Below are 14,296 nucleotides of genomic sequence, written 5' to 3'. Positions count from 1 at the left end.
CTGTTTCTTTTACTAGTTTTTTTGTTAAAACTATTAGGTTTTTGTTCGCTTTCTAACCATTCCTTTGGATAAATAGAAGTGTGGTGGCGACTCGACTTGTATGATTTACCTTGGATTTAGTCAATATCTCTAATGGTAACGAATACCCCGCTACACTAACCTTTGGTTTTTAGGATTATGTGTGTTTTGTTTGCTTGTTTATTTTTTGTTTGTTTATTTGCTTATTCTTTTTAAAATTTTCTATTTCTTCCATATACCTTTTTATTATATGTTATTGTCATCATGTGGAAGGGATTGTTATATGTGTGAAGCCAAAATCCAGGTTTGAGGAAAAAGATATGCGCTTAAGTAAGGGGTCGTCTTGTCTTGCCCACTGGCGTTCTCATCCCGTGGGGTCTTTGATGACGATTCCGCCTAGAGTAAATCAATTCAAAATATTTGTCATAAGAAGGCTAACAGTTCTTCATGGTGGAACTTTTGAATTTAGTCCATGACTCTAGGGACCTCTTCTAGAACACCTTCAAATTAGGGTGAGCTTATGTTATCAACCTGCAAGGATCGTTACTAAGGTCCCGCCTAGATGAGACTTATCCCAAAGTATTACCATAGCAAGGCTTGCTACCTATTATGGTAAAATAAGGGTATAGTCCATGACTCTAGGAATATCATCTTACCCAAAGCTTTATATACAACAAGTGGGGGGATTGGGTAGCCTAACCTTAGATCCGACCTAATCATAAGAAGCCTATCCAATTAGGTAATACTTACATGTTACCCCAATATTAAAAGATTTAAAATTAAAAAAAAATCATATCATCATATCATTAAAATCATTTTTTTTTGCATTCAATCTTCACAAAAATCTTAATCATCTAGTAACAAGTAAGCTGGGAAAAAAATGGAATTTCATTGAAGGAAAAGGAATTGTACCCAAGAACAAATGAGGGAGAGGGAAGAATTGGAGACTTTTATCCTACACTTAGAAGATGAGAACCAAAGTCTAATTTATGCTATTCAAGAAGCTAAGAGACAAATTATGGATTCAATATTACGAAGAAGAATTGCTGAACCCTATTGGCTGGAGGTCCTTCTGAATGGGGTAAAGCCTATGAAGATGTGGTAGAGCTCAGAAGGCAGATGAAGTTTATGAGATTATAGAAGGGAAGCATAACAATCTGGTCAAGGAAAATAAGGAAGGGAAGAAACATATCTTGAAGTGGTCAAGGCCGGAGAGGTAGGCGTTCTCCCTTTCTTTAAAATCATGTGAATATGCGTATGGTAGTGTTTTGTTTGTTAGTCAGATCGCTAAGTAGGGATCGGGTTATGACTATACGAAATTAGATTTTAAAAAATTAGGGTTTGAATTGTTGTTTGGAGTTGGAATTTTGAAGTTTGGATTTGCGTTAGGAAGGCTTTGATCTAGGTTTTGGGTGGGATTTAGAGTTAATCGAAGGGGTTTAGATAGGGTTCTGGGTTTGAAAGTATGAAGGTGAATTGGAGAAGATGAAGATTCATCTTCTCCAGTGGGGTTCAAGGAGGTTGGACATTTAGTGTTCAAACATTTAGGGTTAGGGTTCTTCCCCAGAACCCTTAGGGTTAGGGTTCTTTCCCAGAACCCTTAGGGTTCTTAGGGTTTCTGTAAGATCATTAGGGTTCATGATCTTCACAAGGTTTTGCTGGGTTTTCTGGGTTAATGATGAACTCTGGTTGAAGTTCAACCGGAGGAGGGGGAGGTTTGGGGTCGCCAGAGGCCATGCCAAGGAGGACTGGGGGTGGTGAACAGAGTGGGACAAAGGCATTTAGAGAGAGAAGTTGAGAGAAGAATGAGAAAAAGAGAGAAAGAAATGAGAGTTCAGAAGAGAACTCAAATATATTCACCTTCTCTCCTCTATTAGACCGAGGACATATGTCCCCCTGATGGCAACGTGATGAGGATACTTTGAACTATCCTAGATGGGTGGTTCCACGGGGCACCAGCATTGGACTTTGATCACGCCCCTCCGATTGGTCTATTGTCTATGGTAATCTGATCCAGCGACCCTTAAGCGATCTTGTAGACTCCCCAGGTCAATTCATCTGATGTCTCTAGTTGAGAGTCAAACTTTGACTCTCTTGGGTGAACCCAGGATGCCCTGGGCTCAAAGATGGCAAATGGGCCTCTCTCATTGCTATCCTTACCCCCCATTTGGTGGCCCATTACTAATCCAGTTCAAAATACACCCCCTATTCTTTTTTAATTATTTTAATTAATTAATTACTTAATTAACTATTAATTTTCACTTATTAATTTAAAAATATTGGGATTAATTCATTCAAACCAACAATTAGTTTTTTTTATAATTTTTATTATTCATGATTTATTAGTTTAATTCATTTATTTGGGGGGTTGGTTAATTAAATTGGGATTAATTAGTTTGATTAATTATAATGTTCATATTTAACGAAATTAGGGATTTTTATTAAGGTTAATTGAATCAAGAAACATGTGATAAAATTCGGGAAAATTTCTAAGGTTTTAAGGGATAGAAATTATGGATAATTTTAGGGATAACTTCTAGGGATTAAGGGATGAAAATTAGGGATAAAATATGGATATGAGATATATCTTATTACATATCATTTGATTTTCTTAATTAAATTAAACTATATTTTAAAATCAAATGGGATAAGGACATGGGATAAAATATGGAATAAAACTCTGGGATTTTCAAGGGTAAAATCGGAGATAAAATCGGGATAAAAGGTTATGTTTAATACCTAATTATGATCATTATTTTATTTTATTAAATAAATCAAATACTCCTTTTTTCACAAAAACTCAAGGGATAAAGTCAAACCCAACACACCTTTAACTGTAAGTCCTCTACCCTTGTGCATTGAGACATTTTTCAAAATTGAATATTTCTCCGCCCCTGATGCGTGAGAAATTTTTAAAGGATAAAAACAACCAACCAGCCAACATTTTAAGACAAACACCAGAACTATGATCCTTCTATAAATTTGAGGGTACGTATACATAGAGTTGAAAGACTCTAGGAACGAATAATTTATGGTAGAGACTCTATCATTTTTCTAGCCGCGACACTTGGTGTTCTTCTTCTTCCTTTAACTATTTAATTTCCGCAATTTATTTTCTGCCTTGTTATTTTGCGCTGCTAAGTTTTCAAAAATATTTTTAAAAATCTGATTTTATTTCTCCAAGTTTTTCAAAACCACATTTTTCCAAACCACGTAATTCACCCCCTCTTATGTGTGAAGTCCCAAGTCCAACAAAACACATCTTGTGAGAGACATACCACATACTCACCCAAAACTTTAAGGTGATAGGTGTATAGGTTCATTGACTTATAAATGTTCAAGTTTCCACTTTTCTTATCAATGTGGAACTTCCCCACACTTTGTTTCTCAAATTTTTCAACTCATACCTGTTATTCTCAAACTCCCCTCAAGTTTGAGTTTATCCAGAATGCTCTCCTTCAAGCGAAATCTCTTTAATCTATATACACTTGTACAATTATTAACACTCTTCAACAAGACACCTTTTTCCCACCACTTAGTGGGGATGAATTTTGATATAAGTGAGCTGGTCTTTCACTCGAACCAAAGGCTCATGATACCATTGTTAGAACATTAATTTGGGGGTTCAATATGAGGGATAATTTTTATATTCCTTGGGAGTTTCCTCTATGAGAAACACACCTTGTGAGAGGCACACCACATACTCACCCAAAACCTTAAGGTGATGGGTGTGTGGGTTCTATCGCTTATAAATTTTCAAGTCTCAAATTTTCTAATCAATGTGAGACTTCACCATGCTTTGTTTCTCAAAGTTCCCAACTCACACTTGTTATTCTCAACAAAGCCAAAAAAAAATATATGTTATATATGGATTAATTAGGGCCATGCATTCTATAAGACTCTAATCATCGATGATACCCTAATTCACCCAGAAAGATTTAATCACTCATCTATGCCTTGGGATGAGTGTAACATGATAGTTATGACATGGACAACACACTCAAGTGATAAAGAAATTTCAAAGAGCATTTTTTGGATGGATACAACTCAAGTAACTTGTCAAGAGCTCCAAGATCGTTATCATCAAGGTGATTTATTTTGAATTTTTGATTTGCAAGAAGATATCTACTCTCTCAGACAAGGAGAAAAAACCATTACACAATACTTCAATACCCTCAAGAAAATGTGGCATGAACTCAATAACTTCCGCCCTCTACCAACATGTCATTGCACTATCAAATTTTCTTGACTTCTCCTACCAACAATAAAAAGCTATCATGATATCGATTAATTTATACATTTTATCAAAGGGTTAAATGAGTAATATATCCCATATAGTCTCAAATTAAGCGTATGTAATTCTTACCACATATAAACAAGGTTTTTTCACCGCTCATCCAACAAGAAAGGAAACATACCGCTCAGATATAAGAAAACGAAATTATCGTTTCCCTCTCCAAACCTATCAACAAAAACCGTTCACCTTATTATGGGTGAAGATCAATTCAAGTTGGGTTTCATAGAGGAACAAATATGTGCACTTATTGTCATCAATCAAACCATACTATTGAGGTCTACTTCAAGAAGCACATGGTTCCTCCCTATCTCAAAAAGATGAATTTAGCCTAAGTATCTTCCGTAGAAGACAAAAATGAAGATACCCATCAATTCAGTAGAAATCTATCATTCATCATCTTAAAACCATAACAAACATGCCCTTAAGTAACCCTATAACTAATAACTCCTTCAACAATTTCAGTAATGATAGCTAGATTTTGAATAATAGGACCATATTCCATGTGTGCCATTTCAATAATTTCTCTACTCACATGGTTGAAATCAAACCCATACAATTTAGGTCCTTAATGGGGCCTTTATTACCACCTATTTCTCATGAAACAAAATTTTCACCAACGATTTTTATTTGACCAATGTTATATACATTCTCGATTTCTTCACTAATTTGATATTTATACCTAAAATAACCATATCCATTGATTGCAACCTTTATTTTTAATTTAACTAATTGTATCATATAGGGGAACCATACCCTAATGAAGATTGGTGCAACTGAACTACACAATAACATCTATTTGCTCACCTATCCTTCCACCCCTAATACTAATTTTAATATGCATTATTCTAGTTCTAGTAACCTTACCATTAACATTTGTAACTTGTGGCACAACCGTTTTGTCACCCCTCCTATGAAACAATTTTTCATATCAATAAAGAGTTTCAACTACATAACATGTCTAAAAATATTTAACCTTGTAATACTTACTTTTATGCCAAACATAAAACATAACCTTTTCATGATAACATTAAAACTTCTTTAGCATATTTTGGTGTTATCCACATTGACATATGAAGTCCTTTCTCTTCCCTATCCATGTTATTTCACAGGTATTTTATGACTATTGTTGATGTGAAGGTTTTTCAATTATGTGAAGGTTTTTCCTTTTAAGTTCGTGTTGGGAAGGATGTATTGAAGAATAATGGTTTTTAATGACTCCAATTAAAGAGAGTCACACATTCCAAACAAGTTCTCTTGTTTTCAATCTCCAATCGCCTTTTGCCATGTGTTCAAGCGTGAGAGAGGTAGTGAAATATTATTAGCTGACAACAAAAAAATTTAGAAAGAGATATATTTTTTCATTTTTGATTTTCTTTATTATTATTAATTCAATTAATTTCTAATTTTTGATTGAGTGATGAAATATGCATGGATTTCAAACATGGGCCTTTGATTAACTTGATTTTGATGATCAAGATTAAATCTAAGAAACACTTATTAATTTAAAATGCCAAAGTTGCCTCTTCTAAAAGGTTTTAAAATATTAAAATGAAATCAAATGCATTAAATCAATTGAAAACCCCAACCTTTTAAAATAAACTTAATAAAAATAAAAGGAAGCCATGGAAAAATCTATTTAATTTTTATGAATATTTAACAAAAGAATAAAATAAAATGATTGAATATGAATAAAAATTGAGCGCAAAACTGCTCAAAAAAGCAAACTGAATGCACTAAAATGTTCAGCGCGTAATAAACTTCTTGGAAACATACATGTTTTGATTAAATTTTGAAATAATAAATGCTCGGCTGAAAAGGCTCATGTTGATCAACATATGACCGAAAAAGGAGTCGAAAAAATAAAATGAGCACGCCAGGTTAAACTATGCAAAACATAGATTAATAAAACGGATGCCTACAAGCCTAATCTCTAAGTTTTTTGCCTGCTAATTTTACGTATACTTGAGAAATGATTCAATCAGTCTGTCTATATATCCAAAAACTTGATTTGGTTGACATTTTATGCATTATGCATGGTGAAAGACATGTTATGTTATGCAGATGATGCAAAATGAAGTAAAGTCGGATGTATGAAAGTTTTAAAAATTCCCGGACAAAAATTGGGTTATGACAGCTGCCCCTATTTAATTATTTTGAACCAAAAGTTATGAATGACAACATTCTTCATACGTTCATGGTGGAAGATGATTAAATACAAAAAGACCCTGAATTTTGTCCTTTGTTATGCAAATATGCAATGTAGAGATGAAATGCATAGAGAAAATGTAGTGAGAAATATAGTGAGATATTTAATGAGATATTTAGTGAGATAGTCATCATAAGGTAAACGAAATAATCAATACTCTCTAATAATCGACAGAGTAGTATCTTGAACAAAACAAACGAGACTCTCAGGGCATCAACGAAGCAGTATCTTATATGATATAATTGGAAATTTCTAAAGATGGAATGAAATCTATATCGTATATAAGATTCTTTGAGGATACTAGACCAGTATCTCAAACAAAGCACTTGAAACTCCCTGAAAATCAACGAACCAATATCTTATATGATATAATAGAGACTTTCTAAAGTAGGAACTAAATCCCAATTGTATCTAAGAATCTCTGAGGATACTAGAGAAGTATCTCAAACAAAGCACATGAGACTCCCTGAGGATCAACGGAGCAGTATCTTATATGATATAATCAAGACTTTCCAAAGATGGAATGAAATTCCAATTGTATCTAAGATTATCCACAGATACTAGAGCAGTATATCCAACAACGCACATGAGACTCCCTGAGGATCAACAAAGCAGTATCTTATGTGATATGATTGAAACTTTCCAAAGATGGAATGAAATCCCAATCGTATCTAAGATACTCTGAGGATACTAGAGCAATATCTCAAATGTGTATCTATTGGGGAAAATAGTTCATAAAAGACTACCTTTGGAGGATGTTTACTGGAAAAGCTCTGCATAGGAAAAGCTCATAAGAGATTTTGTAGGATAACCTCTGCTTGGGGAGTAAAAAAAAGCAAAGACGTTGGGGAATATCATTATCAGCCATAAAGTTGAAGAATTTCTGGCTAAGGAATAATTCAATTAGCACATGTGGGGTAAGAACTCTTTTAGAGAAATACTGCCGACCTGGATGATAATTGTCTTGGATACTTGTGATTGACACAAGAACCTGAATTATGTTATATATGATTTTTTGTATGAGGTTCCACTTTGGATGGAAGTGTCATGCATGTAATGATGCATGGATATGCATGCAGAGATGCAACTGATGGGGATTTGTTAGGTGCATGTAAGAATGCGAATGATTTTTGTTCATTTTGATGAAGCCTCCCGTTTCTGCGGGAATGCTATGCATGGGTGTGCTAATGATTAACATGGTTGTGTTTTTGAAACATCACATTTCAGCGGGAAATTTATGCATACAATGGAGCATGTTTGGATGAAAGACTTCCCATTTCGGAGAGAGCGTTATTTTATGAACCTTCTTGTTTCGACAACAAAAGTTATGGATGTATATTGTATGCAATATAATGCATGTGGGAATGCAAGCAAGTAGTTGGATTTTTGTAGGGCCCTATTTTTGGTTGCCAATGGAATTGGATTTTGAAGGAGAACTTCTAGATGAGAAATGGACTTGAAGGATGATTTACCAAACGAGAACTAGTGAACAGGATTAAGCTGTCAGACGAGAACTGACTTCATTTTTGTTTGTCAAGCGGGAATAGACTTTAAGATAGGCTACCAAACGAGAACTAGTTATGAAAGACTAACTACCAGACGAAAATTGGTATTTCAAAATAATTTTCCAGACGGGAACTAGTTTAAAAAGTTGTCTGCTGGACCTGAACTGGAATTTGAAATGATTTTCCATATTGGAAGTAGGCCTTAAAATAATTTATCGGACGTGAATTGGACTTTGAAATGATTTTCCAGACAAGAACTAGGCCTTAAAATAGTTTTTCGGACGTGAACTTAACTTCAAGATGATTCTCCAGACCGGAACTGGGCCTTAAAATATTTTGTCGGATGTGAACTAGACTTTAAAATATATTTTCCAAATGGGAAACAGACTTTGATGTCAGATTCATGTTATGGGGTTATGCCCAATGAATGAGATGGTATGCATGGCTTTATGCTAAAGCAGAGCAACATGACAAATCCATGAGGATGATTTATGCAATGATTTAAAGGCTTCCAAAGATGCCCATGTGTGGATATTGAAAGAGAGGGTTCTTTTGCAGCAAGGCTTCTTGTCTGTTAAAAGGCACAAGGTTATTTGATGGGAGGATAGCATAATTCCCCGAAACTTGTCTCGAACTCGATGATTTCTAATGTACGACACAACTTGCTTGAGTAGCTTGAAAATATGGAGAGGATTTCCCCTATGTGGCTTATTTTTTCTGAGTATGTTGGGTCTATGCAGAATGTTTATCTTGAAAGGATTTTGGAAGTAACTGTACCATAACTTGTCTTGGATATGGTTTGAGATGGTCTGTCCCAGAAATTCGAGTCGTGAAAGGAATTTTCCTTGATTATCCAACTCTTGGAGTGTTTAAATTTTACTTTCCCTTGAGGTAGCTCTCCCCAGGTTTGAGTGTTGAAGATACTTAACTAGTATTGATTAAATATTGGAGGGATTTTCCCTTAATCAACAGAACCCTTGGGTGATCTTCCCTTTGCTAATAAAGTCCTGAGATGGTTCTCCCTAGATCAATTGATTATTGCATGATTTTCCCCTTAAACAACTGATGTTTGGAAACTTGCTTTAGACTGACCAATTCTTGGTCAACATAATCATTGGATGACGTGTCGCTGATTCATAGGGTTCTGAGGTGGTATTCATTCTAGTCAGCAACGACAACTGATCAAGTTCCTCTCTGACTACTTCTTGTAGTAATTTCCATGGTGTCAAGTACTAAGTCGCAGTTAAAATTGTTCATTTAGAAATGGTAATTTAATGCGATGATCATGTAGGTTTTGAAAAAATCATTTATTGGAATGATGTGATCGTGCGTGACGAGTGGACCATTAGTCCAAATGCATTATTGATTTAGCTGGTGTGTGAAAGATATAGTGAGAATATAATATCAATACAGAAGATTAACACATCTCTAGGAGTTAGTTTATGCAACCTTATTGTAGTATGTTTTCAGAATAAACTCTGTTTCAACTAGGTCTTTTGAGGATTGTAACATGACATGATTCATGGTTTATGAAACAAAGGATATCATGCTCAAATTTGTTTAAACCCACCCCTTCTTCGTGATTATTCTACAGTTCTATGTTCAGTTAATTCAACATACGAATTCATCTTAAGAGAGCTCAATGGTGTAAGAGTGAAGACGATGATTCAATATTTTTCAGAAATAACAGTCACCTGGTTTTGTTTTTGTCATGGATGTCGATGACCCTTCGATTTTGATATAATGGTCACCTGATCTTGTTTTGGTTTGTTTTTTGCTGGGGATTTGTACGTCCTCCTTTGATTGATTTTTTCATATTGTATCCCTAATTTTTGCTTGGACCACTTTTTGAAGCTTTTAGTCCACCGAGATTGCCCTACTTTTTTCCTAAGTCTCCTTTTTAGGTGTTCGACTTAGTTGGATTTTTCATTTTTTTATATTTTGGTTTTGCTTATGGGTTGTGACTACCAAATCATTGGTCATTGAGAATAACCTACATAACTTTTGGATTTTTCTTGGTTCCTTTGACACTTCAGGATGTGTGCGAAGAGTATCATGTGGTTGATCCCCAGACAGGATGTTTCACCTTGTAATTCAAATGCGGAGTCAGATTAACTGAACACTACCCTGCCCCAGGTTAAGCGTAAGGGTTTTTATATTCGAAAGAAACACTTACTTATAGGCTCGAAGTGGTTAACTAAGGACTAACTCCTTATCTCTCCAGTGTTTGGGGATTTAAAATAATGCATGTACATCTTCAACATAATTTTATCTGAAAGCATACCGTTAGAAATTATGGGTATTTTGTTTTTGTCATTCTCCCTTCAATATTTGCTAAAACAACAGTTATGATAAAGAAAGTGAACTAGAGAAATATGGATATCTTTTTTGTTTTTGATATAAGAGAATAAAAATGAGTGAATACGACATCATTGATTCTAAAAATGCATGATCACTTCATTAATATTACCTTAATAACAACAATGTTTAAAAACATGTAGCATTTAACAGACAAAGAAAATACAAATGCAATGATAAAAAATCTCCAAAGATTGTCGGCGTTGGGGATGTGTTTTGTCTAAACTACCGGCTTTGTGAGGCGATCCATGAAGTCTTTGAACTCATTCAAGCGAGAGGTTGAAGTGCACCACCAGGCTTCTTTCTGGAAAGGGCATGTACTTCTTTTTAATCAACTATTTAACCTTAGCTTTGATAGCGTTGCAGTCTTCAGTTGAGTGCCCTATCGATTCGACATAATATCCATAATGTACATGGGAGATTTAAACTATACCCGACATGATATTGCTTGATAGATTTGGGATCTACTAGCGAGCTTTGAATTAGATTTGGCAAAAGTTGACATTATGTCATAGGAATTGGATCAAGGGGAACATTCCTTCTTTCCAGATTATTTCGAAGTCTCAGATGATTATAATGTTGATTTTGACATCCTCGACCAAGAGCTCGTTGATTTGAATAAGGAGCGGTCCAGGGTTACTGCCATGGCACTCTGGGTGTTGCTAGTTACCCATAAAGATAATGTGGCGCTGGAAATGGTGACTGTTGAAAAGATGGGGGATCATAAGGTCTTGTTGGTGCACCATTAAAGTACCTAACATATGTCATGACTTCACTAATTTCATCATTTTATTCCTTTTGGGAATCATTGAGGGTTCAATCTCGCTAGCTTGGCTGCTTGAGGCACCTTTAATTCTTCCACTTTTGAAGCCACTATCGATGTGTTCTCCAATTGCCACTAGGTGGGCGAAGTCTGATAACGCACTACCTACATCCTTTCAAAGTATGGGCTCTTCAAGGTATCCATAAACAACTCAACCAATTCTTTCTCTAAGAGTGGTGGTTTCACTTGGGCTGCCAATTCTCTCCATCGTTGCGCATATCCTTTCAAGGATTCATTGCTCTTTTGAGATAAGCTTTGTAGTTGTCTTCAGTTTGGAGTTATGTCTAAATTGTACTTGTACTTCTTCAAAAAGGCATTGGCCAATTCTTCCCATGACTGAACATGGATTCTTTCTAACTTCATGTAGCAACTCAATGACGCTCCAATAAGACTGTCTTGAAAATAGTGAATCATCAACTTATCATCATGAGTATGAGAGGCCATTTTTTGGAAGAACGTCACCAAATGGTGCCTTGGATAAATATTCCCTTGGTACTTCTCGAAGTTGGGTACTCTGATTTTTGGCGGGATCACTAGGCCTGGCACTAAGCATATATCAATGACATCAAGCTCATGAGTATCATTCACATCCATCACTCGAGTTTTCTTTTCAAGGGCACAAAGCCTTTCATTAGTAGGATCAATTAATGGAATCATCTGGGATTGAGTACGAATGTTCACTGATGGAGGATCATAGTCAGGAAGAAGACAGTGCATTGGGTTAGTCATCACGGTAAAGCCTGATGTGGAAACTGCATTCTCTGTGACAACGTGTTGGAGATTATTCTTCGAATGAGATAGCATGGCTTCCAACATTTGGTATACCTTGAATTTCATATCATTCATATTCTTTCTCAGCTCAACTTGATTTTGTTCCAAGGGCTCCATTATCCTTTAGAAACTCTCAAGGGTTCGATACGAGTACCGGGAAGTCAGCCTGTTGGTTATGGACAAAAGTCAGGATGAGTTTTCTTGTTTGAAAAAAGATATGCAATGCATGTTGATGAAATGTTAATGCATGGATGTTTTTGTATTTTGGTATGCCAAGAAAATTAAGTGTATGTATAGTTAGGATCTAAGATAACATGAGTATTTCCAGAGCAACCTATTTAGGCAGGGCCCCTTATAGTGGATAGTTCTATAATCTCTACCCATAAACCGCTCACAGGGTTGGATTTGAGGTTTTGGATAAGGTACCTGTAGGCATGGACACTAATCGTATCAACGTCTTGCAACAACCTAGTTGTTTTATGACGAGAGTGACAAAAAGGTCAATCCTGGGTAGGGTCTTCGTGTTTAGGCACACAAGGAGAGGTCCTTGGAGTCTAACACTACGCAACTACCAAGACAAAAACTAGTTTTAGGAGGGGTTCCTAGAGTCATGCATCCTTCAAGAATCAATGTTATGCAATAGACTAGCTCTCTTATAACGAGATCTACGAAAAGGTCTACTCTAGGGTAAGTCTTCATGCTAGGCACACAAGGAGTGGTCCTTGGAGACTAATGTCGTACCCCAATTTTGTCCGGGCATATTTAAATTTTCACAGAATTGATTTCATTTTATTTTTGCATCATATGCATAGCATAACATACATTGCATCATGAATAATACCTGAAATGTCAGTCAAAATGAATTTATTTGATAATACCGAAAAATCGGTTGAATCGTTAAAATTTGAAGAAAGGGTGTTTTTCAAATAATAGGTTTTGTGCTGACAATTTTAGTATGACTGGTTTAATTTTTCCGAATAAAGTTTGTACTCGTTTCTTTTATTTAGTCAAACATTTTTTGATATTTAATTAAAGAAATTAGAATGATATTTAATTAAATATTAGTTAGTTTTTTTAAATATTAGTGATTTAATTAAATATTAGTTAGTTTTTCTTAGATATTAATTAGAATCAAATAGTAATTAGTTTTTTTCTTTGTTGATTTTAGTTTGTTTAAATAAATAACAAGTGTATTAATAAATGTATATATTGTGTGCATTGGATTCCTTCTTTGCATAAAAAACAAAAAAAATCTCTTTATATCTCTCTCCTCTAACGACTACAAGAAGAAAAAATAAAATAAAAAGATCTAAAAAGATCTCTTCCATCTGGAACTCACTCCCCAACGTCTCTCTCCACTGCTAATAACCTCACACCTACTCACCCTCCTTTCTCTCTCAGCACACGAACCTCACACTGAGAGAAAACAAACAAATACTCTCCGCCTCTCTCGCTCACGCTGGATTCCCTCTCTTCCTCACAAAATTCCTCATTCATTACCCTAACCGCCGCTTCCTTCATACACCATCCGCCTCTTCAATCTCACAAACCCAAAACAAAACCCCTCACCGGCGACCTCACTCTGATTCTCCCAATAATCGCCATCAACACCTTCACCCTCCTCATCGCCGAAACCATCATCCCCAACCTCACAAACCCTCGCCGCCGACCACCACACGAAACCCTCTTCATCAACTACCATTCGCCGGCGAAATCGCCTTCAAAACCCCCCACACGACCGTCGGACCCTCCGACCACCAACCCTCACGAAAAAACCTTCGTCATCATCATCGCACCTCTATCTTCAACGACAATCACCGTTACTCACCTTCTGACCTTCAACCGGACACCTACAGCAAAAAACCCTCTTTCGAAGCTCTCAAACACCAAACTTCACACTCGAGGCCGAAACCCCAAAACTAACCTTCAATACCCGGCGACATCTCTCGCACATTCCGGCGACCATTCTACGAACACACGAGAAAGAACTCAAATCTTCTTTCACATTAACTTTCTCGGCAACAACTCAGCTCAGCATTACATAGCGGCACCGTTGTTCATTGGTTAGGTTGTTGAAGTTAAAGAATGGACCGAATCTTTCAGATATGCAACTGTCATTCCATCGCTTAGCAGATTTTCACCTCTACTGTTTGGAGGTTGTACTTCGATTTGAAGTCATCGTGCAAGGGTAAGGCACCTCATCCATTACCGAGATTATGCGGTTGCGTTTTGCTGATTTTTTTTTGTTGTAGGAAGAATTGTAAATATGGCGTTATTGGTAATGTTGCTTGTTTCGCGATGAATAAGTTTTGTGGTTG

The sequence above is a fragment of the Lathyrus oleraceus genome, chromosome 6 (genome assembly GCF_024323335.1).
Source record: "Lathyrus oleraceus cultivar Zhongwan6 chromosome 6, CAAS_Psat_ZW6_1.0, whole genome shotgun sequence".
Classification (NCBI taxonomy): Eukaryota; Viridiplantae; Streptophyta; class Magnoliopsida; order Fabales; family Fabaceae; genus Lathyrus; species Lathyrus oleraceus.
This window is presented reverse-complemented; position numbering follows the sequence as displayed.